General features: G+C 47.8%; 1 long non-coding RNA gene across 1 annotated transcript; it reads right to left on the bottom strand.

Annotated features, from left to right (window-relative positions):
• LOC121062926 lies at positions 1-22,611 on the bottom strand. Its single transcript, XR_005815739.1, has 3 exons — positions 22,403-22,611; positions 17,088-17,091; positions 1-11 (listed from the first exon to the last, which is right to left on the bottom strand). It is a non-coding gene; the product is annotated as an uncharacterized LOC121062926 (long non-coding RNA).
• Between the last annotated feature and the right edge of the window lie 3,994 nt (positions 22,612-26,605).

Here is a 26,605-nt window from a genome sequence, read left to right as displayed (position 1 = left end):
GACTTGTGCTCCTCTTCCAATCGCTTCATCAATGCCCCCTTCCCTAGAGAGGGATCTCAGTTGTTGGGCTTCCTTGCCTTCCAGTTCCTGGCTTCTGGCCCCCTTACCTCACCATCAGAGTAGCCACCTGACAATGTAGTCTCCTGGACGATGGCTGAAATCTTTTGCATATTTTGCAGCTCACTCAGGGATAGGAATTGGGTGGTTTCTGACTCACTTATTTTCTCACTCCCCCTCCTCTTCTTGTGATGGCCATACTGCAGAGCAGTCTGCCTCTTCTATTTCTTCCTCCTGCTCCCTCTTAGGAGAAGCTTCTTCCGTTACTAAATGAGCTGGTGTCCTGGTTTCAGTTAGGATAGAGTTAATTTTCCTCCTAGTAGCTGGGCTGGCTTCTGCTTCCATTGTTTCTTCTTGACTATAGCAGCAACTGATACCACCGAGGGTTGGCTTTCTCCCACCAGCCATCTACTCCCCCCAAATTATTGCTGAGCATGATGTATGGAATATTCCTTTGGTCTGTTTGTATCAGCTGTCCTGGTTGTGTCCCTTCCTGGCTTCTTGTGCTCCCTCAGCCTATTCATTGGCATGGCAACATGAGAAGCAGAAAAGTCCTCGGCTTAGTGTAAGCCCCACTCTGCAACAACTAAAACATGGGTGCGTTATCAGCACTATTTTCATCCTAAACTAAAACACAGCATCCTACCAGCTACTAGGAAGAAAATTAATTCTATCCCCGCCAAAATCAGGACAAAGTGTTAAAGAATTTCTGTGATCATGGCTTAAATGACCAAGCTTTCTTGAATTCAGTATTGGATGTCTACAGGAACGATGTGTTTATTTGATTCTCATTCATCTACGCGTAAATATATAAGGTATCATCTTTTTCACATACAACCAGAAAGTAATATGGTGATTTCTGACTTTTATCTGTTCTCTAGCAAGATATTCATTGTGACTGTCTACCATGGGAGCCTTACATGAAAACTTTTCTATGCAAGCCTTTATCATTCTGATTGACACAAGTTTCCAAGTATTCACTAACACCTGTTTCAACCATGTTCAGTGAAGGCAGGGGATTCTTTATGCAGCACTTCTCTAAGTACTCTCTAAACTGCTTCTGCAGGGTGTTATAAATAGAGACATCCCATAGCTCATGAAAGGCTTGAAGGCCAAGTATTTTGGGTTGCTCAGTTTAAGAGTTACAGGCATGGTGAGAAAAGGACACTGTTTGCTGAGGATCTCTCTCTCTTCCTAGATACTCATGCATATTATGGATCACTCCATGCTACTCAACAGCACATGGTACAACATTGTAATATCTGAGATGAAAACAGCACTGTACTTCAGTTCATTCTTCCTGGACTTCCGTTCAATGTTTATATCTTTAGTATCTCTTCAAGATTTAAGAATTATTTAGTGAGTCTTATCTCTAGACTTTCAGAGATGATTTCTGGAGAAGGTATCTCTCCTGACGCTTTTGCTCCTGTGACCCATAATGCTGCTACTTTCCTTCATTAGTTTACTAACATGCATGCATATTTTTCCAAATAACAGCATTTTTCCCCTAATGTCCTGGAGCATCTACATTAGGAATGATAACATTATTATTCCCTGTGGTGCCCTGTTGATGTGCCATATATTTCTTTCTCGTGTGCTGAATATGGCATTATTTTGAACAAACATTTCCTTTGACTTTGAATATCAGGCATATTTCCTTCACTGCCTGAAAATATATTGAATATTTGATCTTTGTGTTCACTGAAATCAGGACAAATATTACTTCACTTTAGTCTGATCACTTATGCTTGTGACCTGTGATGCGTTTCCTGAATATGATTTTAACACATCTTCTCAATGTACCCTGTTGTTACTTATGCAGCATTAGCCATGTCTTTCAGGAGAGCTTTTCCACTGGCACTGTGACTGCAACTTTTGTCATTCTTCCACCTTTAGTCTTTCACATAATTTAGGAGACAATTTTCACAAGTAACCATTTTAACTGTCTTTTTCCATTCCTATGCTTCTTCTGTGCAGCTAATTGATATTCTTTGAGAATTTTGATATCCTAAGTTTCACCCTTTTTCAGAACTGATAATATGATCCCAGAGCAAAGGGATATTCCATACTATATGATGCCACACTCAGCAATAAAAGCGGGGAAAGGCGAAGGAGAGGGGGGTCTCTCATTATGAAAACATCTGTCCTCCCAAACAACCACTATGCGTATTGAGGCCCTGCTTCCCAGGACGTGGCTGAACATTGCTTGTTGACGGGAAGAAGAGAGTAATTTCTTTTCTCTCTCTCTGTACTTCCGTGTAGCCATTGCTAATCTGTTTTCCCCTCTTCCTTTTTCCTTTAATTAAATTAACCTTATCTCAACGCGAGTTGTTTTTTTTTTTCTTTTTTTTTTTTCTTTCCAGCATACTGTCTTCTTCCCCTCTTCTTCTAAGGAGGGGGCGTGAGAGAGCAGCTGTTGTGGAGTTCAGCTGCCCAGCAAGGTAAAACCACCACAGTCCTTTTTGGCACCAAATGTGGGGCAGAGAGATTTTCTTTGTACTGCTGAAGCTGGCTGGACACAACATCCACTGTTGGTCCCATCTCATCTTTCCAATTCATACCTGCCAGTGTGCTGGCATGTGATGATGGTGCACCCTGTACAAACTTCCACCACATGGACAGTGTGCACTGGACTTCATCGGAATCCATGTACATGTAAATCCAAAAGTACATGGCGTACTTTTACAACCAGGTTCTCTACACGGGCAGCAATATCTTGCCACAATGCAGCAGCCCAGATGGGTTTGCCTCTGCGCTGCCAGTTGCTCTGCTTCCATTGCTGCAACCACCCCCACAGGGCATTTGGTACCATCCATGAATCAGTATAGAGATAGAGAACTGGCCACTTTTCTCGTTCAGCAATATCTAAAGCCAGCTGGGTGGCTTTCACTTCTGCAAACTGACTCGATTCACCTTCTCCCTCAGCAGCTTCTGCAACTCATCGTGTAGGACTCCATACAGCAGCTTTCCATCTCCAATGCTTTCCCACAATACGACAGGACCCATCAGTGAACAGGGCATATTTCTTCTCATTTTCTGGTAGCTTGTTGTACAGTGGGGCTTCTTCAGCACGGACCACCTCCTCCTCTGATGATATCCCAAAGTACTTGCCTTCTGGCCAGTCCATAATCACTTCCAAGATTCCTGGGCGACTGGGGTTTCCTATCCGAGCCCGCTGAGTAATCAGTGCAACCCACTTGCTCCATGTAGCATCAGTTGCATGATGTGTAGAGGGGACCTTCCTTTGAACATCCAGCCTAGTACCGGCAGTCGGGGTGCCAGGAGGAGCTGTGCTTCAGTACCAATCACTTCCAAAGCAGATCAAACTCCCTCATATGCTGCCAATATCTCTTTTTTTCGGTTGGAGTGTAGCGGGCCTCAGATCCTCTGTATCCCCTACTCCAAAACCCGAGGGGTCGACCTCGAGTTTCCCCAGGCTCTTTCTGCCAGAGGCTCCAGGTGGGGCCATTCTCCCCGGATGCGGTGTAGAGCACATTCTTTACATCTGGTCCTGTTCGGACTGGCCCAAGGGCTACTGCATGAACTATTTCCTGCTTAATTTGTTCAAAGGCTTGTTGTTGCTCGGGGCCCCATTTGAAATCATTCTTCGTATGGGTTACTTGATAGAGCGGGCTCACAATCATACTGTAATTTGGAATGTGTAATTCTCCAAAACCCCATGACACCTAGGAAAGTTTGTGTTTCTTTTTTGCTAGTTGGTGGAGACATAGCTGTTATTTTGTCGACCACATCCATTGGGATTTGACGACGCCCATCTTGCCGTTTTATTCCTAAAAGCTGGATCTCTTGTACAGGTCCTTTGGCTTTATTTTGTTTTATGGCAAAACCAGCTGATCAGCCCTTCTACTCCCTCTGGGGGACTGCCCAACAGGAACCAGAGGAGTAATTTTCCTTGGAGACACCATTTTGGCTGCTGTATTTCCTTGCATTTCACGTACCCGAGCTACTAGTGTCAAGGTAGGTTCCTCATGTCTTCCCCGTGATCATGGAGATAAAACCATAGCGTGCCATGTGCTGTGTGTCCATGGTGCTCTCTCCCTCGAGCAGGAAAATGCCAACACTTAATGGCTGAGATACTGCTCCATCTGGGTGAAAGGAAGATTCTTCAAGGTGGTGAACCTGTTGGGACAATTTCTCCACAGCCAAGATGCAGGCCCGTAGTGAGGCAGAGAGTTTTTCTTCATATTGCTGAAGCTGGCTGGACATGACATCCACTGTTGGTCCCATCCTATCTCTCCAATTCATCTCTGCCAGCATGCTATCGTGTGATGATGGTGCACTCTGTACAACTTCTGCCACATGGACAGTGTGCACTGGACTTCATCAGAATCTTTGGGTGTCTGGTCATTGTCCAAATCAGTATAAACCATCTCCAGCACGACTAATTCCCTAAGGTGCTGGAAACATTTCTCCGTGGTGGTCCACTTGCCTAGTTGATATACAATGTCTTCCTTGAAGGGATACCTTTCCTTCACACCTGACAGGAGTCGCCTCCAGAGGCTGAGAATCTGTGCCTCTGTCCCAGTCTCTCTGTCAATGACCCTTTCCCTAGAGAGGGATCCCAGCTGCTTGGCTTCCTTGCCTTGTAATTCCTGGCTATTGGCCCCAGTGTCCCAGCATCGAAGCAGCCAGGTGAGGATGTGCTCGCCTGGGTGAAGAGTGAAATCCCTTTGTATATCTCACAACTCACTCAGGGATAGGGATCGGGTGGTTTCTGACTCGTTTATGATTTCTGACTCTTCTTCCTGCTGTTTATGTGATGGCTCTGCTTTAGAGTTGCCTGCCTCTTCCACTTTTCCCTCCTCGAACTTTTTAGAAGGAGCTTCTTCCCTTACTGAATGAGCTCACTTCCCCTTCCATTGTTTTGTCTTGACTATGGGGGCGAATGTTACCATCGACGGTTGGCCCTCTGGGTTAGCCAAAGTGTGTGTTATCTGGTCATCGGATTCAGAGACCTCCTCCTCCATTTGAGGGTGCTGGGTAGTGTTAACTACTGTTTGATAGGTGCAGGCCAGGTCCCAGCACAGTGCAGCAAGCTGGAATTCTCCAGCATTGTGAGGGTCAGGGCATACATCTTTCAATCATTCTGTCAGTTTTTTAGGATTTTGCACTTGTTCAGGGGTGAAGTTCAAAACCATCGGAGGAGACAACTGTGACAGGTACCTGCCCATATCCTCCTACCCACCTTGCCACCCACCACCACACTGTCTTGGGGCAGATTCCTGGGTGGTGTTCTTAACTAATTGATTAACCTTAGGGAGAAAGAGAAACTCATTGTGCAGACCTAGCAATAGGAGTATGTTGGTTACCCATGGGTATTCAAAGTACTCAAAAGCTGCTGTAAGTAGTCCATGGGGAAAGAAGGAGGAGGTACCATTCCTGATATTATTCATAAACTGACTTCCAGAGCAGGAAAGGAAGACAGTGTAATTTTGAATATTCCCAAAAAGGTAATTTCCAGGAGACCAAAATGATAACAATGCAGGGCCTGAATGCCAGATTATACTCAAGGCCAGTGCTTTACAACACAGCAAACTAAAAAAGAAAACAAACAAAAACGAACACAGATTTTAGCACATTCTCCGAATGGATATAGAGGAGAAGGGAGAACATGGCACAGATTATATAAGACAGGATCACATTAAAATAATAACAGCAAGCTGAACATGGTGACTAGTAAGTAAGTGTGTTAGTCATAAGCGTTTTAATCAATTCTACTGTTATCTCAACTCTTTGCGCCCCACATTGGGTGCCAAAAATGACTGTGGTGGTTTTATTCAGATGGGCAGCAGAGCTCCACCACAACTGCTCTCTCACTCCCCCTCCTCAGAGGGAAAGGGGGAGAAAATACGATGAAGAGGGCTCAAGGGTTGAGATAAGGACAGGGAGATCACTCAACAATTATCGTCATGGGGAAAAACAGACTTAGCATAGGGAGATTCATGTCATTTATTGCCTATTACTAACAAACTAGAGCAGTCAGAAAGAAAGAAAACCAAACTAAAAACATCTTCCCCCATCCGCCCTCTTCTACCTCCTCCCCCCGAGTGGCACAGTGGAACTGGGGAACGGGGGTTGCAGTCAGCCTATAGCGCTTTGTCTCTGCCACTCCTTCACAGTCACTCTCTTCCCCCGCTCCAATGTGGGGTCCCTCCCATGGGATACAGTCCTTCCCAAACTGATCCTACATGGGCTTCCCACAGGCAGCAGCTCCTCAAGAACTGCTCCAAATATGGGTCCGTATCACGGGGTCCATCCATCAGGAGTAAACTGCTCCAATATGGGTCCCCCGTGGGCAGCAGCTCCTTTCAGGTCACCTGCTCTTGCGTGCGCTCCTCTCCACAGGCTACAGGTCCAGCCCAGAGTCTGCTCCGGCAGGTGTTCTCCACAGGCCACAGCCTCCTTTAGGTCAGATCCACCTGCTCCACTGTGGGTTCCTCCACGGGTTGCAGCGTGGAAATCTGCTCTGCCATGGTACACCATGGGCTGCAGGGGGACAACCTGGTCCACCACGGTCCTTTCCACAGGCCGCGGGGGAACTTCAGGTCCAGCGCCTGGAGCGCCTCCTCCCCCTCCTTCTGCACTGACCTTGGTGTCTGCTGGGCTGTTCCTCACACCTCACCCAGCTGCTGTTGCGCAGCAGTGTTTTTCCCTTTCTTAAATATGCTCTCATAGAGGCACAAACATCGCTTATTGGCTCGGCTCTGGGCAGCGGCAGGTCCCTTTGGATTTGGCTGAAACTGGCCCTTAGCTAACATGGGGCAGCTTCTGGATTCTTCTCGCAGAGGCCACCCCCTGCAGTCCCCCACTACCAAAACCTTGCCACGTAAATCCACTACAAGATGACACCAAGCTGAGTGACACAGCTGATACTTCAGAGGGAAGAGATGACATCCAGAAGGACCTGGACAGTCTTGAGAAGTGGGCTCGTGAACCTCGTGAAATTCAGCAAGGCCAAGGGCAAGGTCTTAAATCTGGGCTGGGGCAATCCCAAACATCAGTACAGAGTGGGGGATGAATGGATTGAGAGCAGCCCTGAAGAGAAGGAAATTAGAAAAGTCATTAGCTCACTCTTTTTTTACAATGAACAAAATTTTCCGTGTCAGGCAATCCGCTTACAAATTAACAATCAGCTCTGCTGTGGAGATATCAGAGCAAATCAAGTATACACACATATTCTCTCTCTCTCTCTCAGCACAGCCTTGACAAAGCCTTGGCTCTGGGAATTACTACATTAATCAATACAGAAGGATAAATTAAGTATGAGCATAGTCTTATAGATATAGGAACGAAAGGAATCGTTTATTGAGGATATTCCAGACAAAAAATGATTTAAAAGGCATTAACATACAGGTTGAGATGACAAGGTCAGTAATATTTCTAATGATGCCAGAAGGCCCATCGGATTCAGTTGTGGTGATGATGGGGGCAAGATTGCAGAGCAACACAGCTTCTCTCTCATGTCACACGGTGAGCATGTGCAGCACTGATGGGATCACCAGCCTGCCTCCTCCTCCACCCTTTTATGCAACACAGGCCCAAACCCCACAAAGACTGCTCAGCTTTCTGCACGGTGATAATTGTCACTGGAGCCTGATATATGAGTTCCCGATAATTGTGAGATTAGACCCGACTCCTCAGAGTGGGCAAAATGAAACACAGTAGTAAACCTCTGAAGAACTGAAATTTCAGACTATGAATGATGAGGAACACAGGCCAAGGAACTGGGTTTACAAATGTTCAAATGCAGCAGCAACTGCTTGAGTTAGAGCCTTGGAGGTGTGCACTTAATTCTCAGAACAGGATTCAGGTAATACAGAAAAATATTCATATATATATTCAGATAGTATAGAAAAAGGGCATGTTCAGACCTCAGTGATGCAAAACATCACTACAGAAGAAAAGCTCTGAGAACCAAAGAGAGTGCAAACAGCATGTTCAACAAGAAGAGAACAGTTGCATATGGGTGACTGATAACATAAAAGAGGATGCAGAGTCAAAGCAAAAGAACTAGGGTGGAAGAATTGTAAAAAGAGATGAATCACCATATAGGCTGTGGTTACACACAGCCTTGAAAAAAAGTCTATGTGGTTTGATTTTGGTGATGAAGGACTGGCTTTGTGCCTGGAAGGCCACATTGCAGCAGCTGTTTAGTGCAGCATTGCCCCAGATGGATCACTGAAAGAAAAAAAAAGGGGGGGGGGCAGAGATGAAAGAAGAAAAAACATGGATACAGGAACATAAACAAGACGAAAGTACTACATCTAATTTTTTTTTTTTAAGTAAAAAATAAACACTCCAAGAATCATGAAGGATTTCTGCTGACGGCAGAAAAACAGTCTAAGACAGGGTGCCAAGTTACAAAAGGAAACGACAGGTGCTGAAATCCAGAAAGGGGCTGAGAAGTACAGCCATATGCTAGGGACCACTCATCGAGCCGGACGCAGGGAAGAATCGATCCCGTTCCAAGGGCCGTGGGCTTAGCCTCACACCCTCACTCGACCGTACAAATCAATTTTCTTTTTGAGCTGCGGCATGCAGGAGTCTAAAGATCTCCGTAAGCATTTGCTACAGGAACGGCACCACCTGAGCAACCCCTAACTTCTTCCGCGGTGACGGTGACAGCTCTGCCCACCGCCGCAGAGGAGGAGGTGACTGCACATGCGCTGTGCGACACGGCGTACCTCCCTTCCGGCCGCCATTTCGCTATCTGCCGTGGGTGCACCCGGCCCCCTGTCCTTATTTGGGGTTTTCGGGTTTTTTCCCGTTTCGGTAGCGCTGTGCTCGCCCCAGGAAGGTACAAGGGAGACCGTGGGGGTGGTTGGGAGGGTTCGTTACGTGTCTGGGGATGGCAGCGGTGGCTGGGGGGGAGGGGAATAGTAAAGGGAAGACAGTTATGGGCTGAGGTGCTGCGCGCGAGCAGACTTTTTTTCTCCGTCCCACCATGGCGGGGTTGGGGCGTCTTCCTGCTGGGGGGTGTGTGGCTGCATAGACTGACGCATACTTGCTCCACCACTGGGTTGCTGTGGCTTGTGCTGTTGGGTGCTTCCTGGCTTGTTTCATAGGCTTTCTTGTTGCTTCTGCAGATGAAAGAAACAATCATGAATCAAGAAAAGCTTGCCAAGCTCCAGGCTCAAGTGCGCATTGGTGGCAAGGTAGGAATTGCCTCCTCTCCCTGTCTTCTGGCCTGTGAGACTGTATGTCTCTGCCCACGTGCAGGGCCTGGGACATGAGGTCCTGAAAGCTTGGGTGGGGAACAGTCCTGAGGGCTCTCAGCTCGGCTTGACTGTAGGGGAAGCTGCCCTGCTGCAGTGATCTCTAGTCAGTTCAGCGGAAGCAGAATGTAGGAGCTGAACTTCCAGCTTCTTCTATTTGGATTTGCTATGTTATAGCTGACTAGAAGCATATGTTCTTGTATGGGCAGTTAGAAGGTACTTAAGGTTTGAAGTAGACCTTAGAGCAAGTGAGCTCAGGTATAGCTCTCATAATAAATTATAGAGTAAACAGTAATTATAGAATAAATTATATAAATATATATAGTTCCAAATTATATATAAATATATATATAAATATATAAATATATATAGTTCCAAATTCAAGTCGTACATCCTTAAGTTGACCATGGCAGTTTTCTTGTCTTTTAGGACGGCTGAAATTTCTGTACTTGTCATGCTCTTATTATTGTAGAATTAGGAAGTATAATGTGCTTGGAAGACCCTCTTATTTTTATCGTGACATTTGGATACGCTTATAATCGGAAAAAAAAAAGAAAGACTTTGAACATGTGTATGCTAGCAAATGTTTAAGTTACAGTTTGAGTTTTTTAGCAAGGACTCGTTAATAATGGTTTATATATTTGAGGAAATATACATGTGTTATTCTGGAATACGAACTATTCAACAGAACTATTACTGACAGTCTCCAGTAGCTTTCATTTCTGTGTTGAAGTTTTTGTCTTCAGCTGGAGACTTAGCCTTAAACCAGAGGAAAACTAGTTTTTAACTAGCTTGATGATTTTGCATGTTCTTTAAATGGGTTACTAGTTAACCAGAAAACTACTCTATTATATTGTTGATTATGTGTATGTTACTGACACGTATTCTAACACATTTCTGTCATTGATCATGTAAGAGCTGCAATCTGAATGCATACTCTTACAACTCTGTGCTCAATATAGGTCTTCTAGAGACATTAAGTGATGCTTATAATATGCTGATGATGCTGCCATTCAGCTTTGAAATTGGCCTGTGAAATACTTGTACTGGGTCTGGCTGGGATGTTAACTTTCCCTGCAGCAGCCCATACACAATACTTTGAATGTCTGAGCTTGATGGTTTTTTGTTTGTTGGTTTTATAACTGGAAATGATTACTAGAATTCTTCGTGACAAAGTCACTGTATAAATGGAGATTGCCTCCTCCACACCCAAAGTAATCAGCTAAGGGGGAAGAGTAATTTCTCCTTGTGTGAGAAGGCTGCACGTTCTCTGCTGAAAAATTCTCGTGACATTGCAAGGCTGCAGATCTTACAAGCTAAATATTATATTTAGGTGGAGGGGTATTGCACTTCATGTGTAATTTGAGATTTTTGTATAGGGTGTTGGTACAGCTAAACATCATGTCTTCTCTTCCAAACCTTCCTAGAAGACTGGCAAATGAATCTGTGGTCTGCTGTATCCACATTGTTCAGTACAGAGGTAGGGGGTGTGAACAGCATGTCTCAGCTTGATCAGGGTAGAATTTGCTTACTAAAATCCTGTAATCTTCAGAAGCTTAAATTTGCGGAGATAAAAGCAGCAGCTATTCACTTCAAATTAACTTCAGATTGTCTGAAGCTTGATATCCGTATGTAATACAGGTAAAGGTGTGTGTGTGTGTGGGGGGGGGGAAGAGGTACATGTTCCTACATAGCCTTTGATTCAAGACAATTTGTAAAAACTTACTGAGAAGTCTTCTGTCCAGAGAAATTTAACATAGGCCTTATGTTGCTCGATTTGTGTGGTAGTCAAGGTACATGAATGAAGCCATTTCTTTCATTACTGTCAGGGAACGGGGAATCTACATCAAGCTTTCTAGACAAAAGACTAAATTGTTGAGTTGTAGTCTTCCATGTTTTAGCTTCATGTGATCTAAAGACAAATTACAGAATCACAGAATGGTTGAGGTTGGTCCAACCCCCCTATCAAGCAGGGTCACTTAGTGCGTGTTGCACAGGATAACATCCAGGCAGGTTTTGAATATTTCCAGAGAAAGAGATTCCACAACCTGTGCCAGTGCTCTGTCACCTGCACAGAAAAGAAGTTCTTCCTGATGTTCAGATGGAACTTGTTGTGCTTCAGTTTGTGCCTGTTGCCTCTTGTCCTGTTGCTGGGCACCACTGAAAAGAAAAGAGTCTGGCCCCATCCTCTTGACACACCCTCCCTTCAGATATCTGTATATGTTGATAAGATATGAACTGTTTCCTGTTTAATTTGTTCAAAGGCTTGTTGTTGCTCGGGGCCCCATTTGAAATCATTCTTCGTATGGGTTACTTGATAGAGCGGGCTCACAATCATACTGTAATTTGGAATGTGTAATTCTCCAAAACCCCATGACACCTAGGAAAGTTTGTGTTTCTTTTTTGCTAGTTGGTGGAGACATAGCTGTTATTTTGTCGACCACATCCATTGGGATTTGACGACGTCCATCTTGCCGTTTTATTCCTAAAAACTGGATCTCTCGTGCAGGTCCTTTAACTTTATTTTGTTTTATGGCAAAACCGGCCTTCAGAAGGATTTGGACTATTTTCTTCCCTTTCTCGAAAACTTCCTCTGCAGTGTCACCCCACACAATGATGTCATGGATGTACTGCAGGTGTTCAGGAGCCTCCCCCTGCTCCAGCGCAGACTGGATCAGTCCATGGCAAATGGTAGGGCTATGTTTCCACCCCTGGGGCAGCCGATTCCAAGTATATTGGACTCCCCTCCAAGTGAAAGCAAACTGTGGCCTGCACTCTGCTGCTAGAGGGATGGAGAAAAATGCATTAGCAATATCAATTGTGGCATACCACTTGGCTGCCTTTGATTCCAGTTCGTACTGGAGTTCTAGCATGTCCGGCACTGCAGCACTCAGTGGTGGCGTGACTTCGTTCAGGCCACGATAGTCCACTGTTAGTCTCCACTCACCATTAGACTTTCGCACTGGCCATATGGGACTATTAAAAGGTGAATGGGTCTTGCTGATCACTCCTTGGCTCTCCAGTTGACGAATTAGCTCGTGGATGGGAATCAGGGAGTCTCGGTTGGTGCGATATTGACGCCGGTGCACAGTTGTGGTAGCGATTGGCACTTGCTGTTCTTCAACCCTCAGCAACCCCACAACAGAAGGGTCCTCTGAGAGACCGGGCAAGGTAGACAACTGTTTAATGTCCTCTGTCTCTAAGGCAGCTATGCCAAAAGCCCAGCGGAACCCTTTTGGGTCCTTGAAATATCCTCTTCTAAGGTAGTCTATGCCAAGGATGCACGGAGCATCCGGGCCAGTCACAATAGGGTGCTTTTGCCACTCATTTCCGGTTAGACTCACTTCAGCCTCCAATACAGTTAACTGCTGGGATCCCCCTGTCACGCCATAAATACAGATGGGCTCTGGCCCTTTACAGCTTGATGGCATTAGAGTACGTTGTGCACCGGTGTCTACTAAAGCCTTATACTTCTGTGCGTCAGACGTGCCAGGCCATCGAATCCACACAGTCCAATAAACTCGGTTGTCCCTTTCCTCCCCCTGGCCTGAGGCAGGGCCCCTCTAGTCCTGGTCAGAATCTTCGTTTCTGTGTTTAAAAGACTGCCTGCTAGAAGTTGGAGCAGCAAACTTTTCAGAGAACCCCTTTCTCCCAATTGTTTTGTTTTGCAACTCACGTACCCGTGCCTCTAGGGTCTCAGTAGATTTTCCATCCCATTTTCTCATGTCCTCTCCATGGTCACGTAGGTAAAACCACAGGGTGGCGCGGGGTGTGTACCCACCATATTGTCTTCTTTGCACGGATGCACGTTTACCCCTAATAGCCAAGACGCTGGTTTGTACAGGTGGGGAAGAAAATACACTCTCTTTAAGTTGGTGGACCTCTTCAAAAAGTTTCTCCAAAGTATTCTTTTTAGTTGGTGGCCACTGGTTTGTTCAGGTGGGGGGGAAGATAAATCCTCTTTAAGTTGGTGGAACTCCTCAGAGAGTTTCTCCACAGCCGAGACGCAGGCCTGTAGGGAAGGGGAGAGATTTCCTTCGTACTCCCGGAGTTGTTTAGCCATGTCACCCACTGTGGGATCTTCACCGTCTTTCCAGGTTATTACTGTCAATGAGCTGTCCCATGATGATGGTGCATTCCGTACAAACTTCCGCCATATGGGTCGAGTACACTGGACTTCATCTGGATCTGTGGATGTTTGTGCGTCGTCTAGGTCCTTATAAATTACTTCCCGTACGGCTAATTCCCTCAGGTACTGAATTCCCTTCTCCATGGTGGTCCACTTGACTGGTACACATACAAGTTCTTCCTTGTAGGGATACCTTCCCTTCACAGCTAACAGGAGACGCCTCCAGAGGCTGTGAGATCGTGCTCCATCTCCAATTGCTTTGTCAATGCTTGCATCTCTAGCAAGGGATCCCAGCCGCCTGGCTTCCCTGCCCTCTAATTCCACACCATTGGCTCCAGTGTCCCAGCACCGGAGCAGCCAGGTGACAAGCTGTTCACCTATACAGCGACCAAAATCTTTTCGCACATCTCGTAGCTCACGCTGGTATAGGGTTCGGGTAGTTACTGTTGATTTTCTGACATCCTCATCCTCATCTTCATCCTCCTGCACACTTGATGGCCCAGCCTCGTCTTCTCCACACCCAGACTTAGCAGAAGACTTTCTGCGTTCTAAACAACCTGAGTTTCTATACCATTTTTTCACCTTTTCTACAGGGGCAACTTTCACTGCTACAGCTCGCTTCTCCGACCCAGCCACAGGGTCTGCCACAGGGGTTGGAATACCCTCTGCAGGGGCAACTTGCACTGCTACAGTTCGTTTCTCTGACCCAGCCACAGGAGTGGGAGCGGCTGCAGGAGCTGGAGCAGCTGCAGGGGCCGGAACGGCTGCGGGAGCTGGAGCCGGAACGGCTGCGGGAGCTGGAGCTGGAATGGCCGCAGGAGCCGGGACTGGAACGGCCGCAGGGTCTGTCACTAGGTTGATAGTAGCATCAATTGCAGCTCGATAGGCACAAGCCAGACCCCAGCACGCCACAGTGATTTGTGTCACTTTGGAACTGCCAGAGTCATGACACCTTTTTTTCAAGCATTCTACCAGTTTTTTAGGATTTTGCAGTTGTTCAGGGGTGAATGTCCAAAACACTGGAGGTGCCCACTGCCCTAGAAACCTGCCCATATCCTCCCACACTCCCTGCCACTCGCAAATATCCCGCCTCAAGACAGATCTCCAGATGAGATTCCTAAGTAGTTGTTTAACCTTAAACAAAACCTGAAGCGCATTCAGGAGACATAACAACAAGAACATGCTGGTCTGAGTATCCCAAGGATATTCAACATCTTGGAGAGCTACCGTAACTAGCTCGGGGGATAAGAGGGTGGTGAAGGAGGAAGGGAGAGTGAACAGGTAGGAAAAAATATCTCCCCCTGTCCCCTCCACAGATTGGCTCCCTGACGAAAAAAGGCAATAGGTGTAATTGCTAATAGTTTCTGAGATATGGTTTCCGAAGTATAGAGTCGACGACCGTGCTGAGTACAAATACCAGGTTAGGGTCATGACCAGATACTTCATCATTTCATAAGCCATCGTTATACCACACAGTACCATAACAATCTTAAACCAGGGCCCGGAAAGGATAAACAGCACGACAGGGAGCACATACAGAAAGTAACTTGCTATAAAACTCAATTTGGGAAACAGGCACAGCAGACTTGAGATTAAGGCAATCAACATTGTGACTAGCAACTATTAAGCAGGTCAAATACTTATACCAATTTTAGTTTAACACACTCTGGTCAAATCTGTCGATATCTCAACCCTTCGAGCCCCACGTTGGGTGCCAAATGGACTGTTGTGGTTTAGCCCGGCTGGCAGCCAAACACCACACAGCCGTTCGCTCACCCTCCCCCCTCCCTCTCCGGGATGGGGGAGAGAAACGGGAAAGTGAAGTCTGTGAGTTGAGATAAAGACAGTTTATTAAGACAGGGAAAATAATAACAATAATAACAATAATAATAATAATAATAGTATTAATAGTAATAATGTGTACGAAATAAGTGATGCACAATGCAATTGCTCACCACCCGTTGACCAATGCCCAGCCTATCCCTGAGCAGCCGGCCCCCCCCTCCACCCCGGCTAGCCACCCCTATATATTGTTCAGCATGACGTCAGATGGTATGGAATACCCCTTTGGCCAGTTTGGGTCAGCTGTCCTGGGTCTGTCCCCTCCCAGCTCCTGCTGCATCCCTAGCCTGCTCGCTAGCAGGACAGAGCGAGAAGCTGAAAAGTCCTTGGCTTGGTGTAAGCACTGCTCTACAACAATTAAAACATCAGCATGTTATCAGCGCTCTTCTCATTCTAATCCAAAACATAGCACCCTGCCAGCTACTAGGAGGAAAATTAACTCTGTCCTACCTGAAACCAGGATAGCTCCCTATAATCCTAATATTGCACCGGTGGGAGCAGCAGCCGCCGCTCCAGGAAGGGAGACAGGGACGGTAATTAACACTGTCCCTGGAGAAGGAGTGCACTCTAGGCTCTGGCAAGAATTAGAACAATCTAGAAGAGATATTGAAAATTTCTCCTTCCCTGATACTAACACTACTAACTAACACTAACTGTGTATCCTCTTAGGGAGGTTCCAGTGAGACAAGGACAAATAGGTTATGTGAACTCCCCCCACCTTCCCAGCAGAGAGGTTAGGAGTTTTAAGAAGGAAATTAACTCTTTAATTGAGGACCCTATAGGACTAGCAGAACAGTCAGATCAGTATCTAAGGCCTAATTTGTATTCCTGGGGGGTAATGATGTCAATCTTGAGTATGTTATTCCCTGGAGAAGAATGTTCAGGAGGGGAATGATTAGGTGGGCATCTATGTAAGAATGGTAAAGAACCAACGCCCCCCCCCCCCTCCAACTGGGAGTAATTCCTATAGAGCAGAAATATCCGCTTATCCAACTGGAATAATAACAACCAGCAAAACAGAAATCATATGAGAGACTTAGGGTCAGAATGAGAAAGTATTCGGGGTACTTACCTATTGCTGACGGGCTGGAGCAGTGAGAAACAAAGAAACAAGCTGAGGACACCTTCCCCCAACCACACTCTTCCACCTCCCCGCCCTGAGTGGTGCAAGGGGTCGGGAGTGGAGGCTGCGGTCGGTCCATGGTGCTTCATTTCCTTTGCTCCTTCACGGTCACTCTCTCCCCTGCTCTGGCATGGGGGTCCCTCCCACAGAATCACAGAATCATCTAGGTTGGAAGAGACCTCCAAGATCATCTAGTCCAACCTCTGACTTAACACTAACAAGTCCTCCACTAAGCCATAGCACTAAGGGCTACATCTAAACGTCTTTTAAAGACCTCCAGGGATGGTAACTCAACCACTTCCCTGGGCAGACCATTCCAATGCCTAAGAACCCTTTCAGTAAAGAAGTTCTTCCTAATATCCAACCTAAACCTCCCCTGGTGCAACTTTAGCCCATTCCCCCTCGTCCTGTCACCAGGCACATGGGAAAATAGACCAACCCCCACCTCTCTACAGCCTCCTTTAAGGTACCTATAGAGAGCGATGAGGTCGCCCCTGAGCCTCCTCTTCTCCAGGCTGAACAACCCCAGCTCCCTCAGCCGCTCCTCGTAAGACTTGTTCTCCAGACCCCTCACCAGCTTCGTTGCCCTTCTCTGGACTCTCTCGAGCACCTCCATGTCCTTCCTGTAGTGAGGGGCCCAAAACTGAACACAGTACTCGAGGTGCGGCCTCACCAGAGCCGAGTACAGGGGGACAATCACTTCCCTAGTCCTGCTGGCCACACTGTTTCTGATACAAGCCAGGATGCTGTTGGCCTTCTTGGCCACCTGAGCACACTGCTGGCTCATATTCAGCTGACTATCAACCAATACTCCCAAGTCCTTCTCTGCCAGGCAGCTTTCCAGCCACTCATCTCCCAGCCTGTAGCTCTGCTTGGGGTTGTTGTGCCCCAAGTGCAGGACCCGGCATTGGCCTTGTTGAACTTCATACAGTTGGCCTCAGCCCATCGGTCCAGTGTATCCAGATCCTCCTGCAGAGCCTTCCTACCCTCGAGCAGATGGACACTCGTGCCTAACTTGGTGTCGTCTGCAAACTTGCTGACAGTGCACTCGATCCCCTCATCCAGATGATCGATAAAGATATTGAAGAGAACTGGTGTGGGAGTGTGGCCATGGGGGTCGACAAGCCCCATGGTTAGTAATAACATCGGACTCTTAAGGATGAGGCCATCAGGAATGTAAAGAGTTGAGAGGGAAAAAAGAAGGGTGATTAAGGAGACACCTTGTTGTCTCAGGTTGCTTGTTCTCCAGCCGTTAAGGCATGGAAGTTGCTGGGTGTTTGCTGTTGCCAGGCAAAGTTGTTGACAAATGAAGAGTTAGTGGAAAAGGACTGCTGTGGGGCGAATGTTATAAGAAGGGAGCCTGTCCTCAATAAGATAGATGAAGTTATGCTCCCAGTAAGAGAGAGTTGAAGTTCTGTCATCAATAAAGTAGTAGCAGTTACTGATCCTAAAAGAACCCTGGTGTCCGTGTGGTCATTTCGCCACAAACTGGCCCTAATACTGAGCCCTGGGGGACTCCACTAGTGACCGGCCTCCAACTGGATTTAACTCCATTCACCAGGACTCTTTGGGCCCAGCTATCCAGCCAGTTTTTAACCCAACGAAGCGTATGCTAGTCCAAGCCATGAGCAGCCAGTTTCTTCAGGAGAATGCTGTGGGAAACGGTGTCAAAAGCCTTACTGAAATCAAGGTAGACCACATCCACAGCCTTTCCCTCATCCACTAAGCGTGTCACTTTGTCATAGAAGGAGATCAGGTTCGTCAAGCAGGACCTGCCTTTCATAAACCCATGCTGACTGGGCCTGATCGCCTGGTTGCCCTGCAAGTGCCGTGTGATGACACTCAAGATAATCTGCTCCATGAGCTTCCCTGGCACTGAGGTCAAACTAACAGGCCTATAGTTCCCCGGGTCTACCCTCCGGCCCTTCTTGTAGATGGGCGTCACGTTTGCTAGCCGCCAGTCCACTGGGACCTCCCCTGATAGCCAGGACTGCTGATAAATGATGGAAAGCGGCTTGGTCGGCTCTTCCGCCAGTTCGCTCAGTACCCTCGGGTGAATCCCATCCGGCCCCATCGACTTGCGTACATCCAAGTGCTGTAGCAGGTCGCCAACCATTTCCTCGTGGATTATGAGGGCCACATCCTGCTCCCCATCCCCTTCCACCAGCTCAGGGTACCGGGTATCCAGAGAACAACTGGTCTTGCCGCTAAAGCCTGAGGCAAAGAAGGCATTAAGCACCTCAGCCTTTTCCTCATCTCTTGTCACTAAGTTTCCCCCCCGCATCCAGTAAAGGACAGAAATTTTCCTTAGTCCTCCTTTTCATGTTTATGTATTTATAAAACCATTTTCTTTTATCTTTAACAGCAGTAGCCAGATTGAGCTCCAGATGAGCTTTGGCCTTTCTAATTTTGTCCCTGCAAAGCCTTACAACACCTTTATAGTCCTCCTGAGTGGCCTGCCCTCTTTTCCAAAGGTCATAAACCCTCTTTTTTTTCCTATGCTCTAGCCACAGCTCTCTGTTCAGCCAGGCCGGTCTTCTTCCGCGTCAGCTTGTCTTTGGGCACGTGGGGACAGACCGCTCCTAAGCCATTAAGATTTCCTCCTTGAAGAGTGCCCAGCCTTCCTGGACTCCTCTGCCCTTCAGAACCACCTCCCAAGGGACTCTGCCAACCAGCGTCCTGAGCAGCTCAAAGTCTGCCCTCCGGAAGTCCAAGACAGCGGTTTTACTGTTCCCCCTCCTGACTTCTCCGAGAATAGAGAACTCTACCATTTCGTGGTCACTCTGCCCAAGAGAGCTCCTGACCACCACATCTCTCACCAGTCCTTCTCTGTTTGTGAACAGAAGGTCTAGCGGGGCACCTCCCCTGGTAGGCTCACTAACCAGCTGAATCAGGAAACTATCTTCCACGTTCTCCAGAAACCTTCTAGACTGCTTCCTCTGAGCTGTATTGTATTTCCAGGATACGTCTGGGAAGTTGAAGTCCCCCACGAGAACAAGCGCTGACGATTTCGCAACTTCTGCCAGCTGCCTGTAGAACTCCTCATCCGTCTCCTCATCCTGGTTTGGCGGTCTATAACAGACCCCCACCAGGATGCTTGCCTTGTTGGCCTTCCCGCTGATCCTAACCCATAGGGACTCAGCCTTATCATTCCCAGCCTCGAGTTCCACAACATCAAAACACTCTCTAATATAGAGAGCCACACCACCACCCTTTCTGTGCTGCCTGTCCCTTCTGAAGAGCCTATAGCCAGACATTGCAGCACTCCAGTCGTGGGAGTAGTCCCACCACGTTTCCGTGATGGCAACCAAGTCATAGTTTGCCTGCTGCACAATGGCTTCCAGCTCCTCTTGTTTGTTGCCCATGCTGCGTGCATTAGTGTAGATGCACTTCAGCTGGGCCATTGCCTTCTCCCCTGGCCCTGACTTTGTTCCCCCTGGCACACCTCTAACGAGCCTTATTTCATCCCCGTCCCCCTTCTTACCTAGTTTAAAGCCCTCTCAATGAGCCCTGCCAGCTCCTGGGCTAGGATCCGTTTTCCCCTTAGAGATAGGTGGGACCCACCTGCAGTTATCAGGCCGGGTGCTGAGTAAAGCTCCCCGTGGTCAAAAAAAACCAAAATTTCTGTGTTGGCACCAGCCTCTGAGCCATGTGTTTATCAGGTGGGGTTTCCGTGTCCTCTCTGTACCCCTCCCTGCCACTGTAGGGATGGAGGAAAACACCACCTGTACTCCCGCTCCATCTACTAACCGTCCCAGTCCCCTGAAGTCCCATTTGATAGCCTTCAGGTGGGGGTGCCACCCCTGCTGGGCTGGTCCTGTGTTGGTTTCTCCATAGGCAGCGGTTCTTTGGTAGCTGCTCCAGGTGTGGGTCTGTGCTGTAGGATCCGTTGGGAGCGGGTTGCACCATCTTGGGACCTGCATGGGCAGCAGATCCCCCCCCGATCACCTGCTCCTGCATTGGCTTCTCTCCACGGGCTGCAGTGTGGAGTTCTGCTCTGCCATGGTACACCATGGGCTGCAAGGGGGGAACAACAACCTGCTCCATCATGGCCCTCTCCACGGGCTTTGGCTGCAGCACCTGGAGCACCTTCTCCTCCTCCTTCTTCACTGACCTTGGTGTCTGCAAGGGTATTTCTCCTCACTCTCCCAGCTGCTGTTGTGCAGCAGTGTTTGGTTTTGGTTTTGTTTTTTTCCAGCTGAAGCTGGCCCTTTTCTGACATGTGGGAGCTTTTGGATTCTTCTCACAGAGGCCACCACTACAGCCCCCCACTACCAGAACCTTGCCATGTGAACCCAATGCACTAGGGCAGCTAGGTCATCGTTGCCCTGCAAAGTATCAGGGCTTAAATTAACTAATGAAACCCTAAAAGGTAACGGGGGTAGAAGGGACTGGGATAATAGTGCCACATTTTGGGGACACCAAGCTGAGACTAGGGGATAAAATGATCACTGGGCAATTATTGTATGTACCTGAGTGTGGGAGAAGAATTCGCAGGGAGCTTTGTGCTGTTTTGTGGGAAAGGAATTCGCAGGTGGCTTTGTGCTGTTTCACACGTCCCTGAGTTAGAGATAATGAGGAAACAAGTGGTAGAACCAAAAACTTGAGCAAGGCCAAGATAAAGTAAATTGGCTACAGAGTTAAAGATGAGTTTTGGGCAGTAGCCAATTGCTGGCTGGCTCAAGGCATGTCTGAGGGTCTCTAACCAATTGTAAGACGGATTCGGGCGCATGGACAGCGCGTGGGGCTACGGGGAAAGTATATGTAGTGGTGAAAAATGGCAATAAAGGTCTTGCTGTTCAAGAGCCATCAGGAGTCCGTGTCATGCGTGCCTTCAAATGGTGACCCCGATGTGATCAGGAAGGAGCAGTGCTGTACGAGACTCTGAATGGAACCCAGCAGAACGGATCAAGCTCGCAGCTGGACTGCAGCTTCAACCCTGGGACATCACCTGGAGGACAGGTGAGCGGCTGGGCATTAATCATGGGAGCTAGCCTTTCGGCAGAGGAAGAGGCTATAGTGAAAGTACTAAAGCAACTCCTAATAGACAGGGGAGTAAAATATGATCCGTTTAAGATAAAGCTATTATTGAAAATTTTGCGAAAACAAGGGTTCCCCTCAATGGCTTCTACAGTATTTGATGTAAAAACTTGGGACCAAGCGGGGGAAAAAATATGGGAAGCAGCGTCCAGTGGGGATACTAATGCTGCTGAGGTGATGACTACGTGGCGGCTGGTGACTGAGACTTTAAGATCGTGGCAGGCAGAAAAGAAAGTACAGAATGCCACTGCCCAGGCAATAACAGCAGCCGAACCGAGATCAGAGCCTGCAAGGTCACCAGAGCGGTGCAATTTGATAGACCTGAGGGATGACAAGCAAGAGGGCCGCGGACCGCCGCCGCAGAGCCCCTCCCCGCTGCCGCCACAGAACCCCTCCCCGCTGACCCCCTCGGCTCCCGCCTTGCCTGTCCCTGATAATGCCTCCCTGGGGGCCCGAGCTTTCGACCCGCAGGAACGATGGGAGCTGGTGCGCCGGGAAGTGCTAAAAGACGGGGACCCGGTGAGAATGGCTTTCCCGGTGCAGGTGCGACCCAACGGTCAAAATGAATATAATGCCTTCCAATGGGACCTAATTAAAGAATTAAGAAAGGCTGTGACTACATATGGATTACATGCACCATTTACTCAGTCATTGTTAGAAAATGTTATGACTGGTCAATTGTTGGTGCCGTACGATTGCCATCAGATAGCCGCGATGATTTTAACGCCAACACAAAAATTACTGTGGGAGCAAAAATGGAAAGAAGCGTGCGAATTGGCCGCCCTGCGTAACCTGGACCGGCAGCCCGGCGACCCCCTCTTGGGAGCTGGGATCCCACAGTTGATGGGGACTGTAAGGAATGGTCCAGCAATTCGTGCCACTAAGGGATTTGAAGGGTTAACATTGAGGCCTGGGTTTAGGTGATAAGAGAACAAAGGGATTTCTTTAGAGAAAAACTGCTGACTCTGCACGGACGTGCAGTAACTTCTGACATGCGGCCAAGAGACCACTAGATAAGGAGGAAGAATATGAGCCTCCCTGTCCGAGCAGCCCCCGAGAGACTAACAGAGACTGATAAGCAGGCACCCCTGGGAGGACTTCGGATTCGGGAAACCAATTATAATAACCCTGCCTCTTTTAGAAGTAGTAATGAATATGTATTAGCCTAGGAGTATAAAAATCAGCCGTCTTACCTAACGGGTGTGTGTCCTGGTGGAGCAGAGACTCCCAGCGCACCCAGCGCTGTTTGCTTGCCTCTATTCGTTTAATAAATTGTAAACTTTGATTGTTATCCTATTTGGGACTCAGTCATTTATAACAGGACTGAGCCGTTATTTCATCCGAGATTGCAGGCTAGGCTCGACGATGCCATCCTGCGGCAGTCCGCGTCTCTGGCATCCCAGGCTATGTTGAAGTTGCCTGAAGTTGGAAAAGTCCAGCCATCATTTACCAGCATTAGGCAACAAATTACCGAGCCTTATATGCAATTCATTGATAGATCGCGAGACGCTTTGGACAAACAAATTGACAACCGCGAGGCCAAAGAGGCCCTTATACTAAAACTGGCAGTGGAAAATGCAAACACAGACTCTAAGAAAATACTCCAAGCCCTGCCTGCTAATACTACACTGGTACAAATGATAGAGGCTTGCAATCGAGTTGGATCCATAGAACATCAATCTGCCGCTTTGGCCGGAGCTTTTGCTACTGCACTTAAAACCGAAGGTAAACAGTGTTTTCGCTGTCGAGCCACAGGGGCATTTTGCCACCGAATGCCCACAGCGAGGAGCGGGGGGGGGAACGTGGTAACCCTGCTCCTCCCACTGTTTGCCCACGGTGCGGCAAGGAATGGCACTGGGCTAGCCAGTGCCATTCGAAGTATAAAGCAGAGGGACGACCTTTATAACCGTGGCAGGGAAACGGGAAGCGGAGCGCGGGGCGGGGCCGCGCGACGACACAAGTGCCCCAGCCCTCCGTCGTGGGCGGGCCGTCCTCGCGGAAGTCACCGCCCTGGGCGATGATGACTACCGGGCTGCGACCGCAGCCGCCCACTGCTCCAGCGATCCCGCCCACCACGTCACCGTGGATTCCCTCACAGCCAGAACCCGAGGAAGCGCCGGATTGGATGTTTCCACAGTAACGAGCTGCACCCTTTGGGACACTCGAGTCCGCAAAATACCTCTAAATGTACAGGGACCAAGAGGGAAGGGATGCAGCCGCCTGTTGCTAGAGCGGTCTAGCACCACACTAACGGGTCTTTTTATACTGCCTGAAGTCACTGACGTTGATTATGAAGGCATAATACAAGCAGTGGCATGGACTCCCTCCCCAACGATGCTCATTCCCAAGGGGACTAGAATTGCACAGTTAATACTATTTAAAGCCATAGTTCCACAAGCAGAGACATGTGACCGACACGACGTGGAGTTTGGATCAACGGGACCCCCGTCAGCTTTTTGGGCCTCGGCCATTACCATCAAGAGGCCTACGCTGACCCTAACACTTCATCACCTGCAGGCTGACCCCTCCAGCGCACAAATAACCGTATTAATGGATACCAGGGCAGATATTACAGTAATTTCTTTTCATGATTGGCCCAAAAGTTGGCCTTTAGATTCCACCACAAAAGGCCTTGTGGGAGTCGGTGGTGTCTCCGATACTTTTCAGAGCCAGTATATGCTTACCATTAAGACTCATGAAGGCTCGCTCTATAACGTCCGGCCATATGCTGCCCTCATACCTGTCAGTCTCCTGGGGAGGGATGTGATGGGGCAGGGCGAGTTCACCCTGAGCTTTCCGGAAAATTTTCAATAGCGGCCATTGACGAGCGACCGCGCATGAGACTCACCTGGAGAACTGATAATCCTGTGTGGGTGAATCAATGGCCGCTTCCTGCGGAAAAGGCCGCTGCTCTCCAAGAACTTGTCCAAGAACAGTTACAATTGGGACACATTACCCCCACAACCAGCCTCTGGAATTCACCCGTGTTTCTTATTAAAAAGAAAAGCGGGAAATGGCGATTACTTCATGATTTACGTCAAATAAACAATGCAATGGAGGACATGGGAGCTCCCCAGCCTGGATTACCTTCTCCCGCTATGCTCCCTCGCAATTGGAATATCTTAATTATTGATTTAAAGGACTGCTTCTTTACTATTCCACTTCACCCTGCTGATGCTCCTCGATTCGCGTTCTCGGTCCCAAAAATCAATAAGACCAAACCAATGGATAGGTATCATTGGACTGTGCTGCCTCAAGGGATGAAAAACTCCCCAACAATTTGCCAAACATACGTAGCAGAAGCGCTACGCCCCGTACGCAAACGATTTCCGCATGTATACATCTATCATTATATGGACGACATATTGCTCTCCAGTCCGACAGACAACTTAACGCAAGAAGTACTGCCTGTTCCATGGCAGGAGTTCCAGACATGGGAATTACAAATCGCACCGGAGAAAATTCAAATCGAGGTCCCTTGGAAATATTTAGGCTGGAAGATACTGCAGCAAAGTATTCAACCCCAAAACATAGCCATTACAACGGAAATTCGCACGCTCAATGATGTCCAGAAGCTTATAGGCAATATAAATTGCATAAGGACGCAATGCGGAATTGACAACCATACACTAGCACCCCTGTTCAAGTTGTTAAAAGGGGACACTGATATTAATGTGCCCCGCCGGCTGACTAATGAAGCCAGGGCGGCGCTACACCGTATAGAGGAGAAGATCTCTGCCCAACAATGCCAGCGGCGAGCAGAAAATTTACCCATTCAGCTCTACATATGCAACCAGAATCCACAACCTTTAGCTATTATTGCGCAATGGGACTCCAATGCAACAGACCCGTTGCTGCTATTAGAATGGGTGTTTCTACCCCACCAACCGACAAAGACACTTGCCACCCGCATTGAAATGTTTTCAGATTTGATTAGGAAGGGTAGAGAACGAATTATAGAAATGGCCGGAGAAGAGCCAAAATCCATTATCATTCCGATAGTTAAAGACTACCTTGATTGGTGCCTCCAGAATAGCTTAGAGCTACAATCAGCCCTTTCGGGTTTCAATGGTCAACTTGATATACATCTCCCATCTCATAAAATGCTTAGTTTTTATAATAATGTACAGGTTGAGGACAAGCCGCTATATCGATGGCACCCAGTCCAAGGACAAACAGTATTTACAGTTGGGTCAGGGAGAACGGGAAAAGCTGTAGTCACATGGGAACAAGGAGGCCGCTGGCAACATGTGATAGAAACAATACAGGGCTCCCCTCAGATAGTAGAATTACATGCGGTAGCAATGGCGTTCAAGCAATGGGACCAGGCTCCACTAAATATTGTGTCTGATTCACATTATGCAGTAGGAGTAGCACAACGAATTGAAAGATGTCAGATCAAACACATCCACAACGAGGCACTATTCTTAAAATTTAAAGAGTTATTATTTCTTGTAGAGCACCGTACCCACCGTTATTGCGTGATCCACATTAGAAGTCATACGACACTCCCGGGATTCTTTACAGAAGGAAATGCCCGGGCCGATCAATTGACTAACATTGCATTGCAAGTCCCAGTGCCAAATACATTGTCCCAGGCTCGTTTATCACATCAATTCTTCCACCAGGCTGCAAAGGCATTGTCCAAACAGTTTGCCATCCCCATAGGAGATGCTAAGCTCATAGTACAGACCTGCCCAGATTGTCAACAACGACCAGGCCCACCGACTACAGTTAATCCTAGGGGCCTCTCTTCTCTTCAGATTTGGCAAACTGACGTTACTCACATTCCCGAGTTCGGGAGGCTAAAATACGTTCACGTGTCCATAGATTCTTTTTCACATGCGCTCTGGGCCTCTGCGATGACGGGCGAAACAAGCCGTCACGCACAGGCGCATTTCCATGCGGCCTTCACTGCCCTCAGAATCCCTAAAGAAATAAAAACTGATAATGGCCCAGCTTATGCAAGCCGCTCTACGCGCCTTTTTTTCCATACCTGGGGCATCACTCACAAGACAGGCATCCCACACTCACCCACAGGACAAGCAATAGTAGAACGTGTTCACCGCACATTAAAGGACTTATTGGCTAAACAGAAAAAGGGGGAGACACAGGAGACCCCGCAGAATAGATTAAACAAAGTGGCATATGTCATGAATCATTTGACACTACCTTTTC

This window comes from Cygnus olor (assembly GCF_009769625.2).
Source record: "Cygnus olor isolate bCygOlo1 chromosome W unlocalized genomic scaffold, bCygOlo1.pri.v2 SUPER_W2, whole genome shotgun sequence".
Lineage (NCBI taxonomy): Eukaryota > Metazoa > Chordata > Aves > Anseriformes > Anatidae > Cygnus > Cygnus olor.
This window is presented reverse-complemented; position numbering and strand designations above follow the sequence as displayed.